The sequence below is a fragment of the Cucurbita pepo genome, chromosome 4 (assembly GCF_057944985.1).
Source record: "Cucurbita pepo subsp. pepo isolate OVF chromosome 4, ASM5794498v1, whole genome shotgun sequence".
In the NCBI taxonomy this organism is placed as follows: domain Eukaryota; kingdom Viridiplantae; phylum Streptophyta; class Magnoliopsida; order Cucurbitales; family Cucurbitaceae; genus Cucurbita; species Cucurbita pepo.
Genome location: NC_141801.1, coordinates 5,283,952 through 5,296,448, shown reverse-complemented (window position 1 = coordinate 5,296,448; position 12,497 = coordinate 5,283,952). Strand labels below are relative to the sequence as shown.

Sequence of the window (12,497 nt, the reverse complement as noted above, 5' to 3'; positions counted from 1 at the left end):
CGCAGGACCATTCCGACACCACCTCACCGTGGGCATTCCGCCACCATCAATCGGCCTCGACCTCCGACCACCACCCCCGTGCCCCAAGCATATGCCCATGTGCGGCACATAGTGCTTGGGGCGTGGGGGTGGCGGAAGATATAGGGGTACCCCCGTGCCCAGCCCATGCAGACTAGTCACCCCCCTATATAGTACATTTTGAGGCATTTTTGGTCTGCCAGGCCTAGATACGATTTTTCCGAACGGTCATACAGTCAAATATCTCAAGTTTTATATTGTTTTTTTTCCGTGAGCTGGATTGATTCATTAATGGGACATTCTAAAGAGTTTAAAAATCAAGTTTCATAATTTTTCAACCAACCAATTTTTTTTAATGAATTTTTAAATATTAAATAATAAGAAATTAGAAAAAATAGTTATAGTTGTCGAAAAAATCTGAAATTTTGCGGGCATAATTCTTTCAAGTTGCTTAGCTCCCAGAAAAAAAAAATAATAATAAAACAACCACTACACACGTATTTTGACAATTAAATGGGTGATGGGTGTAAAAACAAGGTCATGGTGGGCGTCTTGGTCTAATGTACCTACTCTTGTATCAAAACTCTTCATTTCATTGTTTTAGATAACCAAAAGAAAAAAATAATTCATCACTCTTTTCTTAGTTCATTTCATTGATGATGTTTTTATAGTCCAAGGCTTATACATGTTCTTACTTTCCACGGATGTTAGGTGTGATGAATTGTTGTTGGGTGTGATGATTTTTTATGGAGGTAACATCCAACACTTTTGATATGATTGTAGGTATGTTTGCGTTGGAGGGTGTTGGTGGACATTATGAGTGTGTAAGGGTGCATGAGGTGTTGGTAGGGCATGTATCGCACATAGCATAGGATGGGGCTTGGCGTGTGCTGCGCGAGGGGGGTGGGGGCGCGGGTGCGGGGGTGTGCGCGACGTGGGCGTGCGGGGGGCACGGTCGGGGGCGTGCGCGACGTGGGCGTGCGGGGGGAGCGCGCGCGAGCGGGGGTGTGCGGGGGCGCGGTCGGGGGCGTGCGCGCGGTGGGCGTTCGGGGGGAGACGGGCGCGGTCGAGCGCGCGCGCGGGAGGTGTGCGGGAGCGCGGTCGGGGGCGAGCACACGCGGTTGGTGTGCGGGGGGCGCGCGCGCGGGGGGAGCGCGCGCACGGGTGGTGTGCGGGGGGAGGTGGGGGGGCGTGTGCGGGGGGAGGGCGCGGGAGGTGTGCTGGTTAACCTCCAAGGGTTTTGGGTGTCTTGATTTTTCATAGAGGTTAACCTCTCAGGGTTTTGTGGCTAGCACGCGTGCCCCTTTGTTGTGGGCATGTAGGCAAGAGTGAACATGGACTTGTACTTGTGCTTGCGTTGGGTTGGTGTTGGGGGGCATGATGTGCGCGCAAGGGTGAGAGGGGCGTTGGTGCGGCGCGGGGCTTGGCGCGCATGCACTCAAGGTCATGTAGGGCGAACGTGCACGACGACAAGCAGGGCTCCCGGGCCTGATTGGCGAGCAGGACCAGCATTGGCGCACGCACGAGGGCCAACATTGGCGCCCATGATCATGCCTTGGCCATAGGCCTTCGCATGCACACGAGCGCTCAGGCCATGCTCCCCCCCCCCCCCCATGCACCATTCTCATTACCACCCGAACCCACACCAACCCAACTCACGCATGCATTTTAGATGGCCTTGCATTGGAGAATGTCCAACCAACAACACTTAAACATGTAAAATCGTTACTTTGCGTATAACCTCCATGACACTTAAAATAAATAAATTGGTTTATTGTGTGGGGAGGGACGAATCGGAGCGACGAAGGGCTGAATCTCAGTGGATCGTGGCAGCAAGGCCACTCTGCCACTTACAATACCCTGTCGCATATTTAAGTCGTCTGCAAAGGATTCTACCCATCGCTCAGTGGGAATTACGTTACAAGGCGGCCCTTGAGACTCATCCGTCACAAGGGCTTAGCCAACGACACGTGCCTTTGGGGGCCAAAAGGCCCCTACTGCTGGTCGGCAATCAAGCGATGGGCGCATGCGTCGCTTCTAGCCCGGATTCTGCCTTCTTGAGAGATATGAATACACAATGGCCACAGCTACCAAATCACTAAGCAAGTAAACAGAAATACGGATTGTTTTAATCGAGCAAGTACAAGTTCTATCGTTTGTATTGATGTTCGTGTTCATGTTCATTAGAAAAGAGGAAAAATCACCAAGGAAAAAGAATTATAACAAGGTTAGCAGAGAATGCACCTTCGACCGCTTCCTCGTCCGAGTAAGAGGAGCAAAAAGTTCCTGTTGAATCTCCTCGGCCTCCATACCATGGATGGGAGGTGGTGGATGGGAGGCACCACGGCAACATCCCAATGTCCGGCTGTGCGACCATACTCCCCCGCACTATATAGTATGTTCATATAAGTGAATGAAGAACACAAAATATGTATATCCTAGAGTTGGGAAGTGCTGGTTTCAAACTTCAAAAATGATGAAAATTTGATGAAAAACATTGTGTAATCCAATTTGAGACCCAAAACGGCCGTATTTTGGGTTGAAGGGTCGGACAAGCCGCCTCCGGCGTCTTGCCAGGACATAGCTCTCGAAAAGTTACATGGAATCAAAAAAAAATTCATCAAATTTGATCAACGGAGCTAAAAGTTATGGTCTCTCGAAGTTTCGACTTAGTTCAAAGTAATTTTTGGGAGATTTAAAGGTCCAGATCCTTTGAAGTTTTACTCTGTTTATGACCACGGTATTGTAGATGCCGAAAAAACGTATGAAAAAAAGTGCTTATTTGCTTAAAACAACCCAGAATCGAGAGAGATACGTTCTTCGAAAGGTTTGCTATCTGCTGTATTCGTATCAGTTCGACTGAATCGGAGAGAGCGGGGTTCTCCATCTTCTTAAAAGATTTAATGGATTTCAAACAAACTAAGTTCAAATTCATTTATCGTCAAATTGGTACTCCAGTATATTTGGCTCTTAGTAAGCCAACGTTCGAATCGTATCAAGAACGTTTTTTATATATATATTTCTTTATTAAATTTCTGCATAAGCTCCTTGGCGCGTTTTATTATTTCTGTTATATATTTTCTTTTTTGGGTGTGCCGCGCGCAAAACTCGTAAAAAGGTCCCCTCCCGCCCACTCCCGCTCCACAAGAAATACCTTCCGACAAAGCAAAACCAAAACCACGACGAGGAATTGGTGGATCCGAAAGCGAAAAATGGCTGTTGGTGCGTTGAAGTGGACGCATTTGTGCAGGGTGTTGGAGGGAGGAGCAGTTTAGGATGGACGAATTTGCGGTTGAAGACGGGAAGACGGGAAGATGAGAGTGATATTGGCGGAGGCAATTGGGAATCTTTATTCAGATATCACAAATAAAAAAGGCTTCTCTCCATACTATTATCGCCCTTCACCTTCTCTTCAAAGGGAAACAAGGTAAATCTAAATTTGTCTGGTTTTGATTTCTTCATTTATTTATACCTAATGTGCTGTAATTAGAGGTGATATCTACATGTTCTGATTAGAGATGGTATCTTATATTACAAATCATATGACCTACAAGATTTCCTTCTTCTACCCCGCTCCTCACGAGATTTTCTATGCTTTTTATTTATGCCGTTAATAGGGCATATCATTGGATGGAATGTAAAACTATTTTTCATGTAATATGACCTACAACTAGCATGTCAATAAAAACATTTGTCCTCTCACCTGCATTCCTTCTTAATCCTCCCAGAAAAACTTCCGTGCTGAGCCAGTCTATTATTCAAACTCCTTGATTAACTCATCAACAGAATCACAGCCCCATTGTACACATGAATACCTCAACTGGGAGGGAGGCAAAATATATCCACTTCAAGTATGTAACGTGTGATAGGCAAACAATTACAACGTCCAACGGGGGAAAACAAACCACTGCTAAACTGAATAACTTTATTCAACAATCAACAGAAACTAATCTGAAAGACTTCAACCTTGCTGAGTGTTAGCAAGAGAGGCAAAAAACAACCTGCACATGGAATGGGAACTTAAACATACAGGGTCCTTAAGATGTATTGTTAGTTCCTGTATGCTTTGGAATTGAGGTTTCTGTTTTTGACATGTTTTGTCTATTGAGTTAGAAAAGATAAAAATGTGTAGCTACAGGGCAATAATGTTTGTTGTATTCAAATAGTTATATACTCTAAATAATTAAAAAAGGGTGTACTTTGTTTGAGGGCTCTAGAGAAAGGAGTCGAGCCTCGATTAAGGGGAGGCTATTCGAGAGCTCCATAAGCCTTAGGGGGAGGCTTATAGTGTACTTTGTTCGAGGGGAGGATTATTGAGGATTGTTGGGAGTGAGCCCATGGGTTTATAAGTGAGGAATACTATCTCCATTGGAATGAGGACTTTTGGGGAAGCCCAAAGCAAAGCCATGAGAGCTTATATGCTCAAAGTGGACAATCTCATACCATTGTGGAGATCCGTGATTTCTAACACAATATCGCATGATTATCTAATTTTGAAATGTGATTTTTTAGCATGACAACAATACGGAATATTAGTACATCTAATAGACATGAAATCGAACTTTTCCCTACTAATGTTGTGCATATTAGGTAATGGAAGCAAATGAGCCAACCACAGAAAAGAAAAGAGGCACTTCATGCATGAGAGCTATATTCCCTGCTTTTTTTAAAAAAGGTTAGTTAAGAACACTACTTCTGCGTTCATTTCCATGTCCCTGCACTTGATTTCGTTGCATTGTTTTCTATTTATCAAGTATAGTCTATTATACTAGAAACAAGCTCCTTCTGTATTTTACTAGAAATGTCCTTAGTCTATATTTTACTTGATTTATAGTCAACATATGCCAAGGACAAAAAGATGTGGACAAGCAGGTTCTATTATTGTGTGACAATTTTTGCAATGGTAGATTGAAAATATGTCATAAGTTCTTTTATTTATCATTATTATTATTATTATTATTATTATTATTATTATTATTACTACTTTTGTCTTTTGGAAAAGTTAGAAACATAATGTATATGGTTGAGCATCAATCGGCGAGAAATGCCCTTTTCATTGCATTTTTTTGCATTTCTGCAACAAAACACCTTTCCAAACTAAACTTTTCAACTACCTTGCTATTGCATTATATGTAGTCAAAAGGTATGGAAGCAGTATTAATTACGTCACGGCGAGCTATTATGAGTGTAATTTGTCCATTAATTAAGTTATTACTAACATGGTGATAATAAAATAATTTGGTGGCCCTATCATTCGTTATTAGGGGTGACATGTATAAAAGCAGCGGGGGGAAGACTAATTTCATCTCTTCTTTTTATACACCTTTGCAGCTCCTTGTTTGCTTGATTTGTTCAAAGATTTCAATATCATGTCGGTTTTTCCTAATAGGGATCAAAATCTCTCTACCATCTTAATTGTATTGATTTCCAAGGTCCAGATAGACTTCCTTCGATCAATGGGATGGCTTCTCTTCTTGGAGAGTATGGGAAAACTAAGAGAATCTTAAAAGGGTAGAAAACGTGTTGCAGGGTTTTTTCTGACATAGTTACGGTCTTCACCTCCTCTTGATGCACTGTAAAAGATTTTTGTAATTACAAGCTTGAATATATTTGGTAGTTGGTAATCTTTTTTTGTAACCTATTTGGCATCTTCTGGTTGGGAGTGTGTATTAAGGGTGCTCAATTTATGAGATCCCTCTATTTGATGGTAAATTTATTAGAAATGTCTAATGCGTAAAAGCAGTGGGAAAACCAACTTCTCTTCTTTTTATTCATCTTTGGTACTTATATTGATTAGTTCTAAATTTTCAATATCATCTAGGCTAATTCCTAACTAAGATCAGAATCTTGCTAGCATCTTCTTCATTATATTGATTTCCAAGGTCAAGATAGGCTTCTTTGGTTCAACGGTTGTGGCGCTGCTTTCTGCGGAGATTATGGTACGGAATAAATAAGAGAATCTTCAGAGGGTAGGAAGCGTGTTCTTCCTCCTAGCTGGGGTCTTCACCTCCCCTTGGTGCACTCTTAAAGATTTTTGTAATTGCAAGCTTGATTATATTTGCTAGTTGGTAGTTCTTTTTGTAACCTATTTGGCATCTTCTTGTAGGGAGTGTTCATTAGGGGTGCTCAATTTATAAGGTGAGATCTCTCTATTTGATGATAAATTTATTTCTAATAAGTTTTCATGTTTAATGCGTAAAAAACAACCAACTTCGTCTCTTCTTTTTTTGTTACTTATTTTGATTTGTTCTAAATTTTCAATATTATCTAGGCTAATTCCTAACTAAGATCAGAATCTCGCTAGGATCTTCTTCATTATATTGATTTCCAAGGTCAAGATAGGCTTGTTTGGTTCAACGGTGTGGCTGCTTTTCGTGGCGATTATGGTATGGAATAAAAAGAGAATCTTCAAAGTGTAGGAAGCGTGTTCTTCCAGACCTAGCTGGAGTCTTCGTCTCCCCTTGGTGCACTTTTAAAATTTTTTGTAATTACAAGATTGATTATATTTGCTAGTTGGTAGTTCTTTTCGTAGCCTATTTGGCATCTTCTTGTAGGGAGGGTTCATTAGGGGGTGCTCATTTTATAAGGTGAGATCTCTCTATTTGATGATGCGTAAAAATAGTGGGAATTCCAACTTCGTCTCTTCTTTTTATGCATCTTTGTGACTTATTTGATTTGTTCTAACTTTTCAATTTCATTTAGGCTAATTCCTAAATAGGACCCGAATCTCGCTAGCATCTTCTTCATTATATAGCTTCTTTTGTTCAATGGTGTGGCTGCTTTTCGTGGAGATTATGGTATGGAAAAAATAAGAAAATCTTCAAAGGGTAGGAAGTGTGTTCTTCCAAACCTAGCTGGAGTCTTCACCTCCCCCTTGATGCACTCTTAAAGATTTTTGTAATTACAAGCTTGATTATATTTGCTAGTTGGTAGTTTCTTTTTGTAACCTTTTTGGCATCTTCCTTTAGGGAGGGTTCATTAGGGGTGTTCAATTTATAAGATGAGATCTCTTGTATTTCATATATGCTTAGTTATATATTTGATGATAAATTTATTTCTTATATTTGATATATATATATATGCTTAGTTATATATTTTATGATAAATTTATTTCTTATATTTGATATATATATATGCTTAGTTATAGAAGCATTCTCTCAAGAAGGTTCTGACTCGTCCAGTTAAAAGGGTTGCGAATGGTTTTGGGTCATCAATTAGGCCACATTAGGGGCCGTGGTTGAAACCCAAAGCCTAGCTCATCTAGTGTCGCGTCTTCCCCACAATATGACAAAGGTACTTGTGAAGGCAAATTGCAATCTAACGTAGAAAACAAATGTTGCTTTAAATACTAAACTTCAACATGGGAAGGTAGATTCAAAATGGTTGGGGCAAAGGCTGGGAGAGGATGGCCTTTCAAACACCTAGGTATGTTTTAACATTATAATTAATGATGTGTTTGCATGTGGTTATCCTACCTCTATGCTAGTCAATTCATGCTTGTATAAGAAATCTGTTAATTGATTGTGTTGTTTTATGTGCGGCTATCTTGCAATTATGGTAGTCAATTTATGCATGTTGGGACTCTATAAGTATGTTTTATGTGTGGTTATCTTGAAGTTATGGTAGTCAATAATTCATGCATATAAGGAATTTATAAATTGATTGTACTATTTTATGTGTAACAATTCATGTAGGGGAGGGGAGCTTGTATGAATGACACGTACTCTGTTGATAAACCCACGATCTTTTTTCTTAATAGCCAATGTGAGCCTAATACCAATTAAAGTACAATTAAGTGTTATATGAATGACACGTACCCTATGGCTTATCTACATATTATTTTCTAATGTTATGATGTGTTATTTTATGACTATGTTATGTTGGTGAATGTTATGTCATGCATGTACTTCCATTATGCCAATCCATTATGTCTACAAGACATTGATGGGTCATGTATGACATAATGAAAGATATGTCATGTACACGTATGCATGTCTCATACAAAGTTATGTCATGTAAAGGATGGAAGTATGATGTGAATCATAACCATGTACCTGATTTGAAATTATGAGACCTCATGCATGTTGTATGTCACAAGCATTGAATACTTCAGAGTATATGTTTTGTACAGGCACGTACATCGTGATATGATATGCACTCCTTTTTTTTCTGTTGGTTTCTAGAGCATGTGATTGCATGTGATTGAATTTTCATACACTCAGAAAAAGTAAGAAGGAAATTATACATCATGAAAGTAGTAAAGGAAAGTGATAAAGTGATACAAGGCAAGGGTTTCGGCATGTAACGGCCATGTTTCCATGGGCAACACAACTTGGACAAGTATGACCATGACACTAGGAAAATATATCTATCAACCGTACTTAACACAAAATGTGTCTACCTGTTCACAAATGTTTATTAAGAAGGTAGTTTTACCAACCCTTAATGCATGAAAATCATAGGGAATAAATCATACATACAATCAAACAAGATTAACGAGGATATAACATCCATCAACCACCTGTAACACATATCATAATATCCCTTCCTCCATCATACTACAGCTGAAGACGTAACATCATGCATTAGTCTCATCCATATTACCCAACTCGTATTCTAGTCATGCATATTTTCTTTCTAGCCTTGCTTAATACATAAAATAACATGGTTTTCGGAAATCTCAACTTAGGGGCATAACAGTAATTTTACCATGACATACATACAGTACATGCTCATCCAAAAATGACATTTTTAAGTCTTCAACATGTATTGTCTAACCACCTAAGGTAAGGAATACTTGCATGCTAATATGTCCTAACAATCCCAATTAATGGCTTTGGATCGTGTATCAACAGTCAATTCCAGGTAGAGGTAGAGATGACAAGAAGATATTTGAACATCCATTTGGAAGAGATGATGGATGCAAGTTCATTTTGGTCATGGTACTAGGAAATGGAATCTTAGAATGACTCCATATCTCTCTACAAAACGTTAAGGTATTCATATTATAAATCTTACTAGAATTGCTCATTTTTTATCGGAAGCTTGTGATTTAGTTTTTTACTATCTCGTACCCCTATTATTCCTTTCTCATTTGATTTAATCTTTACTGTCTCCAGATTGTTTCATACAGACAATCGGAAAACAATCGGGAGATAGGATGACCTATTACATGTTAGAGCTTATCGAAAAGAAAGAAGTTCCTTTTTTTAAGAATCAAATTTAAAAAAAAAAAATCAATTATCCATTCAATATAATATTTTGATTGAATGTCAAGTATTACATACCTAAAACATGTGATGTTACTTGGATGACACATGCCTTCTCGAACTAGCTTTTCTGCATGTTAGAAGCTTCAAAATGTTTGAAATCTCTCTCTAATAAATAACGGAACATTCACAAAAAGATAGGACCACCATGCTAACATGATTGCATGTGATTAAATTTTCTGACTCCAATAATGAAGTTACTTATTGTGTATTTCTAAATACTAAGACCACACTTATAATTTTTCAGGCAAAGGTAGAGCTCATGTAGGGATGAGGAGGTAAAGGAGGCCATAAAATCAAGTCACAATAGTTAGGCTTTTGTAGTCTTTTATGTTGAGGTAAGTCAACTACATTTATTTCTAAAAAATGACGAGATTTTTTATTATTATTTTTTTTCAATTTTTGACTATGTTATTTTTATTATTAAATTTGAAATGGATTTATGAATATTTAAATCTAGCCTTGTTTAAAGCAAATTATTTTTAATGATTATCGGTAGGTAGTAGTCATGGTGTACATGTTAGGCAAAACACACAATCCATAGGATCACAAATTTAAGGTCATTGTCTCTAAATCAACTAGAAGTTTTTGTGGTAATCCTCCTTATGGTATACAAATGCACTCTAGGAAGTTCAACATAAACAAATTGTAGTAAGAAATTATCGATGAATTTTTTCTAGCAATGTCAACTTGGTTAAAAGGTATTACCATAGTTAAAGTTTCAAGATTATCATTTTAAGTTTGATTTGTAAGTATCCCAAGTTTTATAGCATCTGATGATATCCACCATGCTTATATAATACCAATTCTTAGAAGAGAATTTTGTTAAGCTCCTTCTTGATATTACAAAGACGTTGAAAAACAAGAAGTTGTGCCTTTTCGTTGTGGTTATAGGAGCTCTAGTTTTGTGTTGTACTAGATAAGGTATAAACCTATTTAACAATGTTTACAATGAAAGTTACCAAATTCTCAAACTCTAACTTGGCTACAAATCAAATACAGGAAGTTGTTCGCAGATCCATGTGATTTACTATTGCATTGGATTTGCATTGAGTTAGGGTGAAGTTTTTAATCAGTTTCATGTCATGATTTTGACTCCAAAAATTTACTAGATTTGGAGTAGGTACCCCAAAGAGAAGAAATATTACAAATTTCTTGATTTTGTATGGAAAATAGGCAAATTGCATAAGTAATTCATCTACAAAGATGAGACATTAATGATGAACCAAATCAAGTGGACATTTACAAACCTACTAGATGAATTATGTTGCTCATGAAATTTTAGGAGAATGCTCAATATGACATGACAATCCACCCCCCTTCGGGGCCCAGCGTCCTTGCTGGCACTCTTTCCTTCCTCCACTAGCACCCTTTCCTTCCTCCAATCGATGTGGGACTGCCTCCAAATCCACCCCCTTTGAGGCCCAGTGTCCTTACTGGCACACCGCCTCGTGTCTACCCACCTTCGGGGAACAACGAGAAGGCTGAGACATCGTTGTCTGGCTCTAATACTATTTGTAACGGCCCATATCCACCGCTAGCAGATATTGTCCTCTTTGGGCTTTCTCTTTCGGGCTTCCCCTCAAGGCTTTAAAACGCGTCTGCTAGGGAAGGTTTCCACACCCTTATAAATGGTGGTTTGTTCTCCTCCCCAACCAATGTGGGACATCACAAAAGGACCTTTATGAAAACTGTATGACGTTTTCAAGATCCTAGAAGACTCAAAATACTATGAGAATGTATATGAGACTCATTTACAATATTAAGGGTAAGTATGAAAGGTTTTAGGGAATTAAAACAATGTTGGAGTATGAATCAAGATTTAAAATAGGTAACTATCCCTCAAGACACTTTATAAGAAATCAAAGTTTCTATGAGTACCAAGTGATAAGGCTTACGAAAATTTTATGCATGCAAATAAATGTTTATGACTAATATGGATTAGAGTATATTTGTTAAGAATTTTTACTTAGTGGTACTTCAAGAGTTAACAAAGAACTCTTAGAACAAGGGCACAAGTTATTCCAAGATTAAAACACTTTGAATAAAAAATAAAATAAAACTTACCTACCTCTCTCCACTAAAAAATAAAATAAAACTTACCTATCTCTCTCCACTGACCTTTCATCCTAATCTCATTCCCTCTATTCAACTAGCATAAACTAGCATAATATTAGAGTTCATCAAAAAAAAAAAAAAAAAAAAAAAGATTTGAGAAAAAGTTAAAAGGCTTTCACGAGGCAGAGATAGATATGATGCAGATTTACTTAGAGAGAGAAGTTGATATAAACCAAGAGACATCAATCATACAATATATTTCAATGAAGATGCGAAGAAAATATTTTTGAATTATCAAAAGATATTTCAATTCATACTACATTGAAGAAGAATGAAGTTTCATTATTATAAAATTTGGGTGGATTATAATTTAGAGTAATTTAGAGTTATTATATTTCATGAATATATTTTAAGACATTTTATTTACTTTAGGTTACATTTACATCATGGTTAATTATGACCATAAAGTATGAATGTTACAGCTCTTGGAATGCCTTTAATAGTTTCATTTTGAGGATAGGTCTTGTCATTGCATTCACATGTTCTTGCATTTAACCCCCAATAGTGAGGTCACTTACTGAGTATTTCTTAAAATACTCAAGCCACGTGCTATCTCTATTTCAGGTTAAGGCAAGGTGTTCCTGTACAGCTGACGATGACATCACAACTCGAGACCATGGTACATGCATGCGGTAGTCGTATTATTTTCTTAAACTTAGGCTAGAATAGGATGTTTTTTATTTAACCATTTATTTATGCGACAGTGTTATGTTTTATGAAGTCGAATTATTTTTAGGTTATGTTTTATAAAAGTTTAAATAAAGTATTTCCGCATTCAATATTTATGATATGGATACAGTAGCGATCTTAAATTACTTAGAAAATTTTTGGTCGTTACATCACAAGTATGTTATAAATGTTATAATGTATAGATGCATGTTTAGGGTTCCATGAGTGATAGATATAAATTGTTATATTATTGCATGGAATGGATGATTATATAATTGTTATATAAAGCATGTTAGATATATGTTATAGGTTATTTTGAACGTCATAAAACAAGATAGACGTTAAAATCTATAACAAAGATAACTGCATGCTCACTTAGGGTTAACAACCAAGCATGATCAATTTTAATAGTTAAAATAGGTC

At 37.8% G+C, this 12,497-nt stretch overlaps 1 long non-coding RNA gene across 6 annotated transcripts; it reads left to right on the top strand.

The window, feature by feature from the left end:
* The first annotated feature begins 3,115 nt into the window (after positions 1 to 3,115).
* Positions 3,116 to 12,120, top strand: LOC111784332 (uncharacterized). Of its 6 annotated transcripts, none has more exons than XR_002813518.2 (6): positions 3,116 to 3,445; positions 4,609 to 5,957; positions 6,125 to 7,443; positions 8,874 to 9,014; positions 9,535 to 9,625; positions 11,970 to 12,120. It is a non-coding gene; the product is annotated as an uncharacterized LOC111784332 (long non-coding RNA). The 6 variants fall into 6 exon arrangements; XR_002813519.2 differs by having other exon boundaries at positions 4,609 to 6,156; positions 6,323 to 7,443; XR_002813517.2 differs by having other exon boundaries at positions 4,609 to 6,156; positions 6,290 to 7,443.
* Positions 12,121 to 12,497: the final 377 nt, after the last annotated feature.